Source organism: Stegodyphus dumicola, chromosome 2, assembly GCF_044657685.1.
Source record: "Stegodyphus dumicola isolate Sdum_Otavi_A_Nest chromosome 2, ASM4465768v1".
Lineage (NCBI taxonomy): Eukaryota > Metazoa > Arthropoda > Arachnida > Araneae > Eresidae > Stegodyphus > Stegodyphus dumicola.
Window position 1 is genome coordinate 283,133,164 of NC_140769.1, and position 17,601 is coordinate 283,150,764.

The 17,601-nt window shown below is 35.5% G+C and overlaps 1 protein-coding gene across 1 annotated transcript in view; it reads left to right on the plus strand.

Moving 5' to 3' along the window:
- LOC146998993 (uncharacterized) overlaps nt 1-17,601 on the plus strand; it is a 100,501-nt gene that overhangs the window by 78,818 nt on the left and 4,082 nt on the right. The gene's annotated exons all lie outside the window — the stretch shown is intronic.

Here is a 17,601-nt window from a genome sequence, read left to right on the forward strand (position 1 = left end):
TTCTAATGAGCTTCAATTTCTAGAGGAAAAAGAATCTGTGGACTTGCGAATATGACGACTGAAACCGATTCACCTCTTCTTGGCTTGTGCGCGTATTTACGGGTATTGAAGCCAAACATGAAATAATTTTGAATGGCTTCAAAGAAGCTGGTATAGATAGTATTCGAAGTGAATGAGCTGCCTTCTATTCATTTTATTGTTTTATTTTCGAGAAATATAGTTGTATATTATTCAAAAAATAGTTATAAGAAAGAAAGTTGTCAAAAAAAAAAAAAAAAAAAGCTTGTAACTGTGCAATAAATCATTAAATTTTGGGTAAGTGAAAAATTTCTGATTTTTTATTATTATTTCAGCGGGATAAGAAAAGTATTCCTCGAAAATTAAAGCCTCGCGAAAATAAGGGCCCTTACAGTATTTTGTGATATTGCTCTGGAATTGAATTTTACGGTTTAAGTGCGAAGAACATTATATTTAATAAATGGAGGTAACAGATAAAACGTTAAAAGAAAAAAGTCCCTTTTGGTATGAAAGCTTTCAGATTTTCTTTTTTTACCAAACGGCTCGTCTTGTATGTGCGAAATTAGATTTTTCCAATTTGTCTATACCAAATCTAAATAACGAAACAAATTAGCAGTGTAACCGTTCCTGTGTGCTCTGTTAATAAATCCTTTTAAAGCTAGCCGGCATTAGTGTCTATTGAGGAACGGCTACATCACATTATGAATATATTCAAACTTTAACATCAAAACATGTATTCAGTGAAACAATATTATTCACAAATTAATTTACTATGCGCATTAACATTTTAAAATAACAAATTACAATTCAAGAATAACGTTTGGTTAACAGAAAGCCGTTTGCTTTCGTTTAATACTCTTATGTAGTATCAATAAATGAGATTTCAGTAAAGAATTAACATTTGCTTTAAGAAGCAGCTTATAATAAATAATCAGTTTAAAAGAACTTTAAACTCAGATTAAACGATAATGTAAACGAAACTTATCTTTTCCGTTGAAATTGTCCAGTTGATGATTCGATCTGCTAGCAGCACGGTATGACAATTTTAATTCCAGAATTGGTTTCCAGAATATTTGACCAGTAGTCCACACCTGAAAAGAAACTGAGCCGATCTCCAGCAACTAAAAGTTAAATTCGGGAGTAAGAGCTTGTTAAAGCCAAACAGAAATTCTAAACATTTTGTTGCGCCATTTTGGATTCAAATTTAGTTGGGCGCCAATGTGATGTAGCCGTTCCTCAATAGACACTAATGCCGGCTAGCTTTAAAAGGATTTACTAACAGAGCACACAGGAACGGTTACAAACAAAAGAAATATACATAAAAATGAAGCATATACCAAATGGAACATCAAACAGTTGAATAACAGAGACATAGTAAACTAACATCATGGCGGCTGGAGTTCGACTGACGTTTTTTCATATCGCCACGAGATGGCGTTTAAATAAAATAGTTGGGTTACAGTTCATGAGTTCATGGCGTGAATAAAATAGTTCAATTACACTTAAATAGGTCTGTTACAACACTTATTTCCAAAGTTGGTTTCCAGAATATTTGACCAGTAGTCCACACCTGAAAAGAAACTGAGCCGATCTCCAGCAACTAAAAGTTAAATTCGGGAGTAAGAGCTTGTTAAAGCCAAACAGAAATTCTAAACATTTTGTTGCGCCATTTTGGATTCAAATTTAGTTGGGCGCCAATGTGATGTAGCCGTTCCTCAATAGACAGACACTAATGCCGGCTAGCTTTAAAAGGATTTATTAACAGAGCACACAGGAACGGTTACAAACAAAAGAAATATATATAAAAATGAAACATAAACGAAATGGAACATCAAACATTGAGAATAACGTAACATAGTAAGCTATCATCATGGCGGCTGGAGGTCGACTGACTTTTTTTTCGTATCGCCACGAGATGGCGTTTAAATAAAATATAGTTCGGTTACAGTTCATGAGTTCATGGCGTGAATAAAATAGTTCAATTACACTTAAATAGGTCTGTTACAGCAGTAGCGTCACTTTTAAGATCGAGCAAAATAGAACCAGAAATGTAACTAACTACTTGTAAACAAGAAACAAGTTCAGATGTGTCACTAAATGTAACTGCAATTCTAAAGATATGCTCTTTTTGAATTATTGTGTGATATTGTCTAATTGAATTTTATGGTTTAAGTGCCAAGAATATTTAATAAATAAAGGTAACGTACAAAACATTAAAAAAAAGGCCCCTTTGGGTGTAATGTAAAATCTGAAAGCTTTCAGATATTTTTTTTATTTACTTATTTTTATTTTATTTTGAGGGATCACTCTACAGTTACTTCCATTCTCAAATGTTGAAGCCTTAAAATTCGCGTTATTAATATATTTTCCCCCCTGTGTGTGTGTTTTAGGATAAAGTGAGGTATTTTTGTTATTAGCTGTATATTTGTTGTATGGAAATGTGTATTTATTGTATTAGTGCAAATAAATGTTGAACCCATATGTATATGTCATAAGATTGTAGAGTCATTAGGTTAATTGGGAGCAGAAAAGATGAAAAATTGGCAACCGCCTTCGCCGAGAAACGAACCACGGAACTCTGGAATACCGGCCGAGCGTGCTACCGTTACACCACGAAGGCACGCTAGGGAAGTGGAAGAAATACCTTATATATTCCCCTTTTTAAAGGGCGACTAGGGTTTTAGGGAACCTAGTCGCCAAATCCTGGGTGCGGAGAATCATCATCCGCAACCCTTTTAGTTCGGGCGCCACTTGTAGAGTCATTAGGTTTATTGGAAGCAGAAAAGATGAAAAATATGCAACCGCCTTCGCCAGGAATCGAACCACGGACCTCTGGAATACCGGCCCAGCGTGCTACCGTTACACCACGAAGGCACGCTAGGGAAGAGGGAGAAATACCTTATAAGATGACTTAAAGAAAGCTGCAACGGATTGACGGTGATTGTGCCGCAGTACGCACCCCAAAATTTTACATAGTGTACCACATTTTAGATAAAGGCATAGATAGCAGCACGCAAAACAATGGGAGCGAAGTAGCATCTTGGATGCACGAAAGCTGAAGCTAAAGTTATAAGGTATTTCTCGCGCGTTCTTGGCGTACCTTCGTGGTGTGGTGGGCTGCATGCTGGGCGCGTATTCCAGATGTCCGCGATCCGATTCCCGGCGAAGGCGTTGCTGATTTTTCAATCTTTCTCGCTTCCAAAAAATCCTAATGTCTCTACAACATAACATTCATAACTTTTAACGTGCATATTTTTTTCTTTCCTTCCGCTGCACGTGATACATTTTCATTTGGAACAACATGCATAAGCCCTGGGAGGGAAAAAAAAAGGGAAAAGAGAGTCATCATACACATACTCGCCCTACTGTTTGAAACCTTTCCCCACCATACATAAAGCGACTAAGCTCGTTGACCTAGGTGCCCTACCCCTTTCGTACATGGAGGCATCATAATGCTTGAGAAATCATGTCTTATCTTCTTCCATAAACACAAAACCTCAATTAAGAGGAAAAAGGAAGACAAAAAAGATCGCTGTCCACCCCACGTTTTGATGGCCTGTAACCTGATTCCTTCGTCAGTATGCGGTTCTAATCGGGCACATAAGCGCAGCTCAGGCTTTGAGATAGTCGGAGATTTTGTTTATACTTCATTAGTTTTTACTGACTTTTTTTTTTTTTTTTTTTTTTTTTTTTTGAGGCATATAGTTTGTTTGTTTATTTCATTCGTCGTTTTTTTACTGTGGCATTCTCTCCCGCCGAGCGCGGTTGATGTCCATTCTATTTATGTTATTGCTAAATGTAAAAAAAAGCCAAAGAAATGGAAGGAATTTTTTTGGGGGGAAAGGGGGGTTGTTATCAGTGATCCCCCCCCGAGGCAGTAAACTTTAAGAAGAGCAATTTAGTTTTTTTTACTTTCCTTCCTTAAGAAAGGGCGGCAATTTCGGTCTGAAAACTTTATGTTACAGAAGTACAGGATTTTACCATTAAACAAGTAAATATAATACCTGTATCAGGGGTTGGCAATGGGATATCAACCTTTTATTTAACTGTTAATTATTTAGTTTTAGTTTATGAATATAAAAAGAAAATTACTTTTACTCAAGTTTTGATATTCATCAACATTTTCTGCACTTTCTGCTGTTTAATTTGTAAAACATGTTAAAAAATCTGATGTGTGCACGACATGAATTCCTTGTATGCAGTATTAAATTATACGCATTTTTTCTTGCATTTCTTTTAAATAGATTTCCCCCAATTTCATTAAACATAGATTTCTCATTCAATTAATTCTCACTTCGCGGCAAGGCAAAAATACATAAAACCTCAAAATGTCTTTATTAAAAATTGAAAAATATAAAATACCAAATATAGTTAAAAGATTTTTTTAAAAAATTTTACAATTAATATTAGAATTTCTACGCAAAAGCAAGCTTTTCTGCTAGCGGGCAAGAAAGCAGATTTTTTCAGTCCACAAAACTGAAAGTTTACTTTCGGTCCCATTCGCCAAAAAGATCACTGAAGGTGCAGAAACTGATTTAACTCACTATTCTACTAAGTTTTGAATGTAAACAAATATGGCTGCTATGGTTAAAAAAAAAAAAAAAAAAAAAAAAAAAAAGAAGTTTAGCCGCACTTAAACATCTTTTAAATTGTTTATAATTCTACCACTATTGCGTTCAGATTACCTAAAGACATAAAAATCTTAACCGGAAGATAAGAACAACATGATTCAATAATTTTTTTATAAAGCAAAAAATGCAGAATTTACCCACATATAAGGAGGGGGGGAAACAGCTCAAGGAGCCGAGTAACATGGTGGGTAATATATGTATGCGTATTTATATACTTTTGGTGGGGCTGATTGCAACTCAAAAGGGAGGTGCACAACTACATGCTATAGCAGTGTCACATACAAAATTTCAACGTTCTGAGGCTTTTCGTTTTTGAGTTATGCGAGATACATACATACGTACGTACGTACAGGCACCATGAAAAAAAAAAAAAACTCTTCTGGATCCATTTTAAATTCGTTTTGGGGGGCAAAAAGTCCTTTATTCTGTCCTTACGTACAGATGTCACGCAAAAAACATAGTCAAATTGCATTCGATAGCGGTCAAAATGGATATTTTCGTTGAAATATGATACCCGACATTTTTCGCGATTACAATATTTCCTTTTTACTTCGTACAAGCAAGTAAAAAAGAGTGACAGAAAAAATTCTTTCAAAGTGTTACTTATGAGAGGAATAATATTAATTAAATGAATATAACCATTAGTTTGTGGAGACATTACGCTAATTGGAAAACCCGGAGAGATGAAAAATTAGCAACCGCCTTCGCCGGGAATCGAACCACGTACCTCTGGAATACCGGCCCAGTGTGCAGAACCACTACACCACGAAGGCACGCTAGTAAAGCGGGAGAAATACCTTATAAGTTTAATAAAATAATTTGTAAGGAAAAAAAATATATTAGCACAAAGGGGCGTTAACCCAGATGGAATTAGACCCCATTAAAAGTCAGTCATTAATTGTCCACCCCCCTCCCCAAAACAGTTGCAATCGTTGACTGTAGTTATACACTTCAGTTACAGAAGTGTTTCAAATGTCGAAAATATTCATTTTTGACAGTGCCAAATTTGAAAAATAAATAAAATCATTATATATATATAGATACACTTTTGATACTGCCGATTGCAGTAAAAAAGGGAGGTGCACAATTAGATGTGACAGCAGCCCCATATATAAAATTTCAATGTTTTGCGGTCAATCGTTTTTGTTGTGCGAAATGTATACAGACGTCACGAAAAAAAATCCGTTTTAAAATTCAGAGTCCTTTATTCTATCCACACGTACAGATGTCACGTAAAAAATAGACAAAATGGATTCGAGACGGTCGGAATGGATATTTCCGTTGAAATATGATAACCGAAATTTTTCACTATTACAGTACTTCCTTACGTAGAAGGAAGTAAAAATGTAAATCTGACATCTCTTTACTTCATTATCGTTTGAAAATAAAAAAGATTCTATCGTAGCAGAATCGTTTTATTATCATAACTACGCTCTTTTCAAGAAGGTAACGTGTTCTTATATGCCTCTGAAGTTTTACTTTTGTTTAATTATTATGGAATATTTTAATACGAGCTATGCCGAGGGTGGGGCGATTTGTGCTCTTTTCAAAATGACGTCGCCGCAGATGCCGCTCAAGTTTTACTTCTGTTTAGCTGTTGTGGAATAGTTTAATCCTAGCAACGCGATGAGGCGATTGTGACGTGTTACTGTAGGTTAATAAACGAGCGGGATCACATAATGACTTGGGCTACATAAAAAGAATATAGAGAGAGTGCCATTTTGATATTAATGTAATGTCAGGTGTTTTAATCTATGCGAATGGCTCTGATTATAATATTTGTCAGCATTAAAAAAAAATGGATACGATCGTCAGCAAGGCGTCCTGAAAAAGATTCCGTAAACGAAAGGCAAAGAGATTGGGGAGGGGGAAGAAAAAATGTAGAAAGAGTGTAGGCTGACATTTTTAACGAATTATATGCGATGGGCGTGAACTGTCGGCAATTAAATGAAAGCACTTTTTTGCGAACCATTCTGAAGTAAGTAATCCCACAGGTCTGTTATTAACTGTGTGTTTGCTTCGATTCAGACGCTATGAACTTGGAGGGTGTAGGCGATAACTGGTTGAGATATGCTCTGTTTGCTTGTCTTCCGTTTGAACGCGAGTTTTTTTCCTGACTTTCTAATGCCATGCATGAAGCAGTATTCAGGCTTTTGTGTGTTTATGCTGCTATTCTAAAGACTTTTTCTCGGGTGTATTTCATCTAACTCAATCTTTGTGCATGTATACAGAGGAGTTCAGTGTCTTCTCTGCACCCACGTGTCTTTCCCTTGATTATGGTAGCTTCATTCCTCTTCATCTTTATTGAATCTTTGTGTATCTTTCTGTTTATTGAATCTTTTTATAGCTTCATGTCCTCTTCATCTTTAGTGAATTTTTGTATAGCTTCATGTCCTCTTCATCTTTAGTGAATTTTTGTATAGCTTCATGTCCTCTTCATCTTTAGTGAATTTTTGTAAAGCTTCGTGTCCTCTTCTTTATTAAATTTTTGTGTATCTTCCTATTTATTTGAATTTTTGTGTATCTTCCTGTTTATTTGTATTGAATCTTTGTATACCTTCCTGTTTATTTGTATTGAATCTTTGTATATCTTCCTGTTTATTGAATCCTTTTATGCTTCATGTCCTCTTCATCTTTCTTGAATTTTTGTGCAGCTTCGTGTCCTCTTCATCTATATTGAATCTTTGTGTAGCTTTATGTCCACTTCATCTTTATTGGATTTTTGTGTAGCTTCATGTCCTCTTCATCTTTATTGAATCTTTGTGTAGTTTCGTGTCCTCTTCGTCTATATTGAATCTTTGTAGCTTCCTGTCTTCTTCATCTTTATTGAATCTTTGTGTAGCTTCCTGTCCTCGTCATCCTTATTCAACCTTCGTGTCCTCTTCATCTTTGTTGAATCTCTGTGTAGCTTCATATCCTCTTCATCTATACAGCATTTTCCCCCAGAATAAAGGTCTCTTTTCTCCAAAACGGGTTGCAAAAAGGATTTAAAGTGGATTCAAAAGAGGTTTTTTTTCGTGACGTCTGTTGTGTACATACGTGTGTATGTAACTCGCATAACTGAAAAACGAGTAGCCTCAGAACGTTCACATTTTGTATATAGTACTGCTATAACGTGTAGTTGTGCACTTCCATTTTTGGTTGCAATCGGCTGTACCAAAAGTATATAAAAATGTATGCATATATAACCACTCAGTTACTCGGTTTGTTGAGCTCAGTTTTTATTTTTGTTCTTCTATGTTGGTAAATTGTACATTTTTCGCTTTAAAAGTGATTAAATTATATTGTTTGTTCTTATGTTCCGGTCAAGGTCTTTATGCCTTTAGTTAATCTGCATGCAATAGTTGAAGAATTATTAGCAATTTAAAAGTTGCTTAAATGCGGCTAAGCTTTTTTCCCCCCATAGCACCCATATTTATTTACATTTGAAACTTAGCAGGATAGTGAATTAAGTCGGTTTCTGTACCTTCAGTGTCTTTTTGCCGAGTGGGACCAAAAGTAAACTTTCAGTTTTGTGCACCTAAAAATCTGCCTTGTTGCCCCCTGGCCGAATTGCATGGTTTTGCATAGAAACTGTAATTTTAATTGTAAAAATTGTTTTAACTATGTTTGTTGTTTTATGTTTTTCTATATTTTCCAATTTTTAATGAAAATATTTTGAGTTTTTATGTATTTTTTCCTTACCGCGAAGTCAGAACCGAATTCATTGAATCAGAAATATATCTATAATGAAATTCGAGGAAATAAAAGTTTAAATGAAATGCAGGCAAAAATGCGTATAATTTATTATTTCGTACAAGGAAGTCATGTGGTTAATAGGCTTTGCAAGAAATTTTTAAAATATCTGCATTAGATTTTTTTTTTTTTTTTTAATTTTAAGAATATAAAATAATTTTTCCCGAAAGAGTGAAACAATTTAATATTGTTGCGTTTTTTCTGACACCAGTTGTTACGTTATTTTCTCCCTTCACGTTCGTACGGGGTTTGTAGATTTGGAGTGAATAATGACGACACTACTTCATGAAGTATCGAAACACACTTTATTAGTTATTATTGTCAGGACATCTCCAAAACACGTTTTACAGTCTTCGATGAACTACTATAAAAACGCTTACACGATCAGCGAGACAGCTTCCTGGTTAGCAGGCTATCACGGTGAAGACAGCTTCACTGCAAAGCACCAGAGTACAGCTCCCGACCCTGCTTGGCCGTTCTCGGAACTTCATGTACTCTCGAGACTCTCCACGCTACAACTCGACGACACACAGAGCACGGCTCCCGACTCTTCGGTTCAGTCGTTCCCGGAGCTCATCACGCTCTCTCGACGATGCACTAAGAGACTCCTTCGGTGCACTCGACGACCCACTCGGCTCTCGTTGCCCGGCTGTCAACTCGATCGACTCCGTAGGGATTGACTCGCTACACGAGACACCAACTCGATATTGACTAGACGAGGCACACTCACTCGCTTTCTCGATGAAGCACACACTGACTGACTGCGGACCAGCAGGGTTTATATAGCTTTCGGCCTGTGTTTGAGAACATTCTGGGCTAAACCGGTAAGAATTCGTTCCAGAAGGTTCTCAATCCATCCATGGCACACAGCCAATTTTGTCGCCGAATGCGCGATTTCTCGCCAGATGTGGCTACCCTGAATTCCCTTGCCATTTTATGGCAACCCTAAAACTGCTTTGCGGGGAGCCATCTTACCGCGCATGTACATTTCGTAACAATATGTTGATACTTTTGGGGGCGCGAAACGGATTAACTGGATTTCCATTATTTTTAATGGAGAATTTTGTTTCTAGATACGAGAAATTCGCTATACGAGCTCAAAGCTGGAATAAATTAAACTCGTATCTTGAGGTTCCACTGTATATCGTACAAGGAAGTAAAAATATAGCAAACATTCGTGCAGGGAAAATACAGCGTGCCCATAAATGTTTTACTCTGAGTACAAAACACGAATACTCTTGGTTTTACACAGGTAATAAAACATGGATTCAACTTCAACTGCGTAAATTTTCAGTTTTTAATCATGTTGAAAGCAATTAATATGCACTCCTTGTAGCAAGCTTAATATATAACGATTACTGAATATCATGCAGCACTTTTTCTCCTGATATATTCTCCACCCGCTAGATTTCTTTCCTTGGATATTGGCATAAAATTTATCATTAATAAATCGGAACAAAACATTGGAACAAAATTTATTATTATTACAACAAATAAGACAAAATGCTTAAATTTCCTCAGATTTCAAAAAAAGAAAGAATTCAACAGAAATAATTCAAAATAGAAAAAGCTGGTCCTATTTCACCGCGAATTCGCTACAGTAAAACATCAGCAGTTTTCTAAACAAAACTGAGATGAGGTGTTCTTTCTCTGACTTTTACAGCTTTCTAAATTTTCTAAATAGGCCGCACGAGATTGTTCTAGCAATTTCTCGAAATCAAAATTATTTATTAAATGTTAAATGCACGCGCTCTTCTATTTTTAATTTTCCGACTTAGCTTTCTCTTCATATTCGTCACGCGCTGCACTGCACAGGGAAAACAACTATTTAACTCTACTAACCTTAACTAATACCAAACCCGTAACAATAATATTCTTCCGAAATTCTGCATAAAGGTTGTAGAGATATTAAGTAATTTAAAAAAAAAAGATTAAAAATTTACTAAATTTCCTCCCCAGGATCGAACCACTCTCAAATACGCGTCGAGCATGCTGACCACGAAGGCATGCTAACAAAGCGAGAGAAATACATTACATATTCTCTCTTTTAAAGAGCGTCTGGGGACTAGGGGATCCAGTCGGTAAAATCTGGAGTTGGAGAATCATCATCCAACACCTATTTTTAGTTCGGGCGCCACTGTAGAGACATTAGGTATTTTTCTCTACCAGGAGAGATGAAAAATGAGGATACGGCCTTCACCGGGACAAGGGCCTCAGCGTGGGGGGTGGCAAAATTGTTCACCGCGCAAGGGCGCCTGAGCAGGGGGTGGCAAAATTGTTCACCGCGCAAGGGCGCCTGAGCAGGGGGCGCCAAAATTTACTCTTATCACAAGAAGTAAAACACAATGCTGGATTTTTCCTCTTAGATATGCGTACAATATCACAGTATCATACAATATCGCGCAGTAGTTACATTTTAAACTACTAAAACATCAAATAAAACGCAATCCAAAACTCAGAGAAAGCTAATCCGACCTCACTGCAAATTCGCTACAGTAAACAAAACATTTATGTAAACAACTGAACTGAGAACTCCGGCGTTTTAAACCTTTTTAATCCTGCACCAGAGGGTTCTGGTAATTTCCGTTTTCTCGAGATTTCTGTAAAGCAAAAGATTAGAATTACGGTCATGGCTACCACAGTAGTCAATTACATTTATTCAGATTAAATATACTCGTAAATTACCAGATATCTATTTATTAAATGCGCGAGCTCTAGTATTTTTACCTTTTCGGGCGTAGCTTCTCTTAAAACTCGTCACGCGCTGCATTACACGTTGAAATAAAACGATTTTAAATGCAATTCTCCTAAAAATTGCTAACTAAATACAAAATCCGGAACAATACATTCGTTATTCGCTCCAGATCTAGGTGTCATATAGTATTGTGTTGTCTTCTTCATCTGTATTATAGTTCTTATGAATTGCTGAGGTATTTGCTTACCTCTGCAAGCATCATGACCTATCTGGTAGAACAAGTGAAGTTTTGCATTTCTTTTCTTAAATAACAATAAACTAATAATGGTTATAAAAAGGTAAAAGTGCAGGAGGAGTGCGTCCAACAGCAGGCAGATAAACCGCGAGCTCAGCGGCAACAGAAAAAAACCTTAACAAACTCTCTGATGCGAAGTTACAATCTAAATCCTTTCAGACTTTTTCCTTTTTTTTAATAGTACGTTCTTGTTCTGAATGCTGTGTTATTTTACATAGCTAAATAAAGCTATCTGCAAATTCAATTGCTTCAAAACATAGTTAAAATATTAACTGTCAGTTTATATTTTAACTTTTTTTTATTTATGACTGCAGTCCGATGGACTAAACCACGAACCAATGGAGTTCAGAGAGTTTGTTAAGGGACTAATTTGAAGATTTACTTGAACTACCCACGAGATAGTTTCGGTAAATCTTCAATTCCTGTAGCTGATTTTATATCTCCTCCTCGAGCTGCTCCTCCTCCTGCTGCTCCTCCTCAAGCTGCTCCTCCTCGCGCTGCTCCTCCTCAGGCTGCTCCTCCTCTTGCTGCTCGTCCTCCTGCTGCTCCTCCTCCTGCTTCTCCTCCTCCTGCTGCTCCTCCTCTGGCTGCTCCTCCTCAGGCTGCTCCTCCTCAAGCTGCTCTTCCTCAAGCTGCTCCTCCTCGGGCTCGTCCTCCTCCTGTTGCTCCTCCTCAAGCTGCTCCTCCTCAGGCTGCTCCTCCTCAAGCTGCTCCTCTTCCTGCTCCTCCTCCTCCTGCTCCTCCTCCTCCTGCTGCTCCTCCTCAAGCTGCTCCTCCTCAGGCTGCTCCTCCTCAAACTGCTCCTCCTCAAACTGCTCCTCCTCAAACTGCTCCTCCTCGGGCTGCTTCCACTATCCGTAGTAGGATTACGTCATTCAAAATTCGATGTACATTTCTCGATGAAATTCTCTAGGTACCATTGTTGTATCACAATGCAAGAAACATATATACATTTATGCAGGTTCTTCATTATTTAATTTCTTCAAATATAATACAGGGCAAAAATATTGGCTGGCAACAGTTTGAAAAGTGAAACGGACATTCAGAGTGATTCGACGCAAAATCGCAAAACGAAAACAATAGTCCCTCAAAGCCCCTTTGGACTTCAAAAAAATATTCTGGTAAATTTTGATTCATTATAAGGCAGAAAATTTTCTTTTCAATAAATGCTACAAAAAGTCATTTTTACTTCCTTGCAGGAAGTATTGTAATAGCAAAAAATGTTGGATATTATCCTTAAACGGAAATGCTCATTCTGACTGTTTCTGAATCCATTTGAACGATTTTTTTTAGTGACGTCAGTGCGTAGGGGCAGAATAAAGAACTATTTTTTCAAAAACAGAGTGTAAAGTGGATTCAGTAGTCATTTTTTTTTGGTGACTTCTGTACGTACGTATGTATTGTGCATAATCAAAAATAACTATCCGTAGAACGTTGGAATGTGGTATATTGGACTGCTGTAACGAATAGTTGTGCACCTCCCCTTTTTATTGCAACAGGCCCGGACTTTATTATTTTCGCGATCATTGGTTGCAGTCATATACTTTCAGTGACAGAAGTATTTTAAAATATTCATGTTTTGGCAATGTAAAATAAAAAATAATAATAATAATTTTCGATAAATAACGAAATCTTACTTTCAATATGATACTGCTCTAAATCTTAACTTTGAATTACTTTTTTGAATATGTTCCCATACTTATATTTATGAAAGTTGTATATTCATTATGAATAAATAAAATTATGAGAAGTTTGACTGCCGTTCAGCAAAAATTCAGAACCATATTTAATTTCGAAATTTGCAATTCTTGGTGTCATTTTCTACTTGCCTCGAGAGATCCTTTCATTAAATTACAATTATTCAAGACAATAAGTTTAAATGAAGTGCAGCAAAAAATGTTTAATTTAATAGATCGCACAAGAAGGTTATGTGGTGTCCACATCAGATTTTTTGCAATAAGTATTTCAAACTGTTAATATTGACATCCTCAAAAAATTAATTTAAAACTCAAAATTAGTATTAACTGAATATTCCAAATTACGAAGTGCGCGTGTATGAGAGAATGAAGACGTTCTTTTATTCTCTCATACGTTTGTATGAGAGGATGAGAAGAATCGAATAAAAAATCAAACGATTGATTTTTCTTTAAACATTGGTACAAAAAAGAATTTCAAAGGAGCGTTGGCTCAGAATGGCTGTTAATTTTGTATCTTTTATCTGTATCTGTCGTATAATTGTCAGCAAACCTATTAAGAAAACAAGGAAAAATTCGAATTTATTTAAGTTCCGGTGAAGGCACAACTGGTTTTTTCTTGCCTCGAAAAACGTCTAATGACTCGAAAAAAAGTATAATGACCCATATGTGATATATGGGTTAATTACAGGTTTTTAAAAATAAGCGTTCACATTATCTTGTTTTCAGTTTCGGAAAGTATTTCTCTACATCGGAATTTTAAACAAAACTGTCTGAAATAAAAATTTTAGACTTGTGAAAGATACCCAAAATAAAACCACTCTGTTATCGGGTAATGTAAAAGAATCCTGTTCGGAGCTTTAAATTCAACTGGAATCCGGCTACTTTATTTCTAAATTTTTGAATAAATTTGTAATTCCAGTTTACCACCCTCATACGATAAATGAGTGCAATTTTTTATTTTTTTTAACTATTTATTAGCCCAAAGGGAGTTAGCCCAGAAGGGCTGTTAATTTCGTTTTGGCATTTTGGATCGAAAACTTTAAATGTCGGTTCACTTTTCAAACTGTTGCCACCCAATATTCCAACCATAATATTATATTTAAAAAAAAATGTATAATGAAGAATCTGCATAAATGTATGCATGTTTCTCGCTTTGGGATAAAACAACGGTACCAATTTTTAATAACATAATCCTCCAGCGAATATGGGCGTCTGAAGCCCTAATTTGGAATTTGTTTTATTATCGATTTCATATTTTTTGTAAACCTTTAATGAATTTTTGTTTAACAAACTCCATGTGTAAGGAAAAATTATTACGAGCTCCATGAAATATGACGTCAATCTTGAAAACGAAAATTAATTCTTTTTACATTTTTCTGTGTGGCAACGTTATCTGTATTCCATGTGTAAGGATTATGTTAATTTTATTAACAGTTAAATTTTAAGTTAAAGTTCCTTTCCTGTCAAATTCTTAACTTCAACTTACTACTTCCGGCCAGAACGTACTTTGGGAATCTTACTGAATATTTAATGAGGAGGAGCGGTATTTAAACCACGAAATTACTTACTGAGTCAGGGAGAATCAGAGTTTCTGATTTACGCGCGTCTGCCTTTTTGGCCTCTCTCTCTCTCTGAAAGCTGTTATTACGCTCGGCCGTAATCGGGCCCTTGCTAAGCTTCGTAGTCAAATAAGTTAAGGGGTCAACTCGATTTGAACCTTGATAGCTTCGGCTATACTTCTTTAGTTAATCTTAGTTTTAGTTTAATTCTTAGTCTTTTAAGTTCAAGTCCAAGTGCGGGCTTTGTTTGTACACTCCCAGGCGGAGTTTTGTTAAATCTTATTGGAATAAAAGGGTTAGTTACCCTTCTATCTTCTTGTTTCTTGTCACCGAACTCTAGCGATTATTCGCTTATCAGTTCTTAGATTCTTCACTTCCAACATTAACTTAGAATTCCAAAGTGAAGAACTCTACAGCCTTTAAAGAGAGTGGAATTTTGTTTCAGTATTTCTTATATCTAAATGTGTATAATTTAATAGGCTGTAGAAGGAAGTCATGTGAGTATTCACATAAGACATCCCCCCCCTCGCGATCTGAAAAATATTTATTAAATTATTAAAAAATATTAAAAATATTGATAATTAATTGAATTATATATTGATGATTTAAATGAAAGATTTGGAGTTAGAGTTTGACATATGCCTCAGTTAGGGGCATGCAAGAAATATTTATAATTAGAGTGTACTATATTATTTCCTTCTTCTTCTCTCTCTTTTTTTTTTTTTTCACTATGATTTCAAAGCGAGCAATGGCAACACTGTATGTGGGGGAGGGAGTTACGTCCAGCAGCGCGAAACTGTGTATCGGATATTCTGAAGAGGCTCGTTTTAAAATTATTTAGCGATATTGGTCTTTAACTGAATTTTAGGGTTTAAGTGCGAAGAACATGATATTCAATAAATAAAGGTAACCCACAAAACGTTAAAAAAACCCACCTTTGGGCGTATTTATTTATTTTTTTTAGTATCTTTTTAATATATATATGTTTTTTTTTTTTTTTTTTTTTTTTTTAAAGATACGAATTACTGTCTATCCACTTGTTTCTGTTCCCTCCCCTATGAAATTTAATTTGTTCTTTTTTAATGTCTGTCTTCATTGTATTCTGTTTTAATTCTTTATTATTATTATTATTATTTTTTTTACCCTTCCTGTCGTAGGGCTGCCGCACTTCTAAGGTTAGAAATTAAATCCTGACTATTATTGTTCCTTTATTTCGAGACTGCATCTGAAATTGTATTTCTACAGCGGAATAGGTGCTGCAGCAACTGCTCTTATCTGCCAATTCCCCCCATGATTTAGATCTTTGGTATGATAGTATTACGTGCTAAGAAGCATTTCCGGCACTAGGGTGGGGATTATTAAACCTTATCAACTGAGCCACCCCGCCAGCTCTCCTTGGGTCATTTTCCATTTCTGCTTTTAAACCCACAGGGGTTGGGCTTTCTTTTGTGCCGTCTTGTGGGTACTTTGACTCACACTCGACTGAAGGGCCGATATATAAATTAAAAAAAGTGTTTCCATAAATGTCCTTGTCTCCCAAGTGCTATTAATAAGATATCGTTTGCATTTATGCAAAGCTGAGGTGCTTATATTAAAATGAATAAATTAATAATACTTTAACTAGCAAATCGTTTAACAATATAGCAACAGTTTTTCATTCGGCGCTTTGTATACTGGACTGCTGACAGCTGAAAATCAGCAGAGTTGCCTCTTGGAAAAATGAGGCGATAATTCTGCGCAGTTTTTAAATTTAATGTTTCTCTCGGATACTGGACATTGAGAGAAGGCAACGAGAAGTTGGTTAATTCATTATTATGATAGTTAATATTTGTATTAAGGGATATTGCTTATTTCATTGTAATTTTTTTATTTGTAATACATTTTTTATTGAAATTTTTATTTATTTATTTATTTTAGTCCAAAGGGGCGTTGTTCCTGAAGGACTATTGTTTTCGTTTTGCGATTTTGCGTTGGTTCACTATAAATGTCCGCTTCACTTTTTCAAACTATTGCCAGCCAATGTTAGAGTCCTGCATTATATTTGAAGAAATTAAATAATGAAAAATCTGCATAAATGTATGTATATTTCTCGCATGGTGATAATACAACGGTACATAGAGCCATCGAATTTTAAATGACGTCATTCTACTGCGAATATGGGCATGTGGAAGCCCAAATTTCAAATTTGTTTTATTATGGATTTTATATTTTGTAAAACTTGAACGAATTTTTGATTGACAAACTCAAGGATTTCAAAGCGAGCCATGGCAACGTTGTACAGAAAAAAAAACATTTCTATCTCCAGCGCGCGAGACTGTATCGGAAATTCTAAAGATATTCTGAATTTAAAACTTTTTTGCGATATTGCTCTTGAACTGAATTTTATGTTTAACCCTTTCAGGGGCGCAATGTTATGATTTTTTTAAAGTTATGAAAAAGTAAGCATAATGACATGCAATGGACCTATAGACAACATAAATGAGTTTAAAAAAATTTTTTTCGTCCTGCTTTGTGGAAAGGGGACCGGTTTCGCCTTGAAACCAGCGCCCGTCTAGAGCATTTAAGACTAAACATTTCCTTATTTATCTTTACTTTGCTGAAAAGTATCTAAACGTAACCCAAATTGCAGATTATACTAGTAAATTACTGAACAAATAATGAAGTAAGTAATATTTGCATAAACACGCATTTTTAATTATAAATAAAAAATTTAAAACAGGAAACAAAAAAGTATGAGACAAAAAGTAACTAATAATGCACTAAATTTCTTGCATAAAACTATGAAATATTTTAAAAAATTATGTTTAAAACTAAGAAAATTATATGTAAAAAAAAAATAAATTGAAATGCATACAATTTTTTTACTATGAACTAGAAGCATGAGAAAAGCGAACGTTAAGAAAAGCATAATAAAAACGCAACTGTGAGTGTTTTTCAGTGTGCTCTGTCTCTGTAAAAAATAAGAAATGTT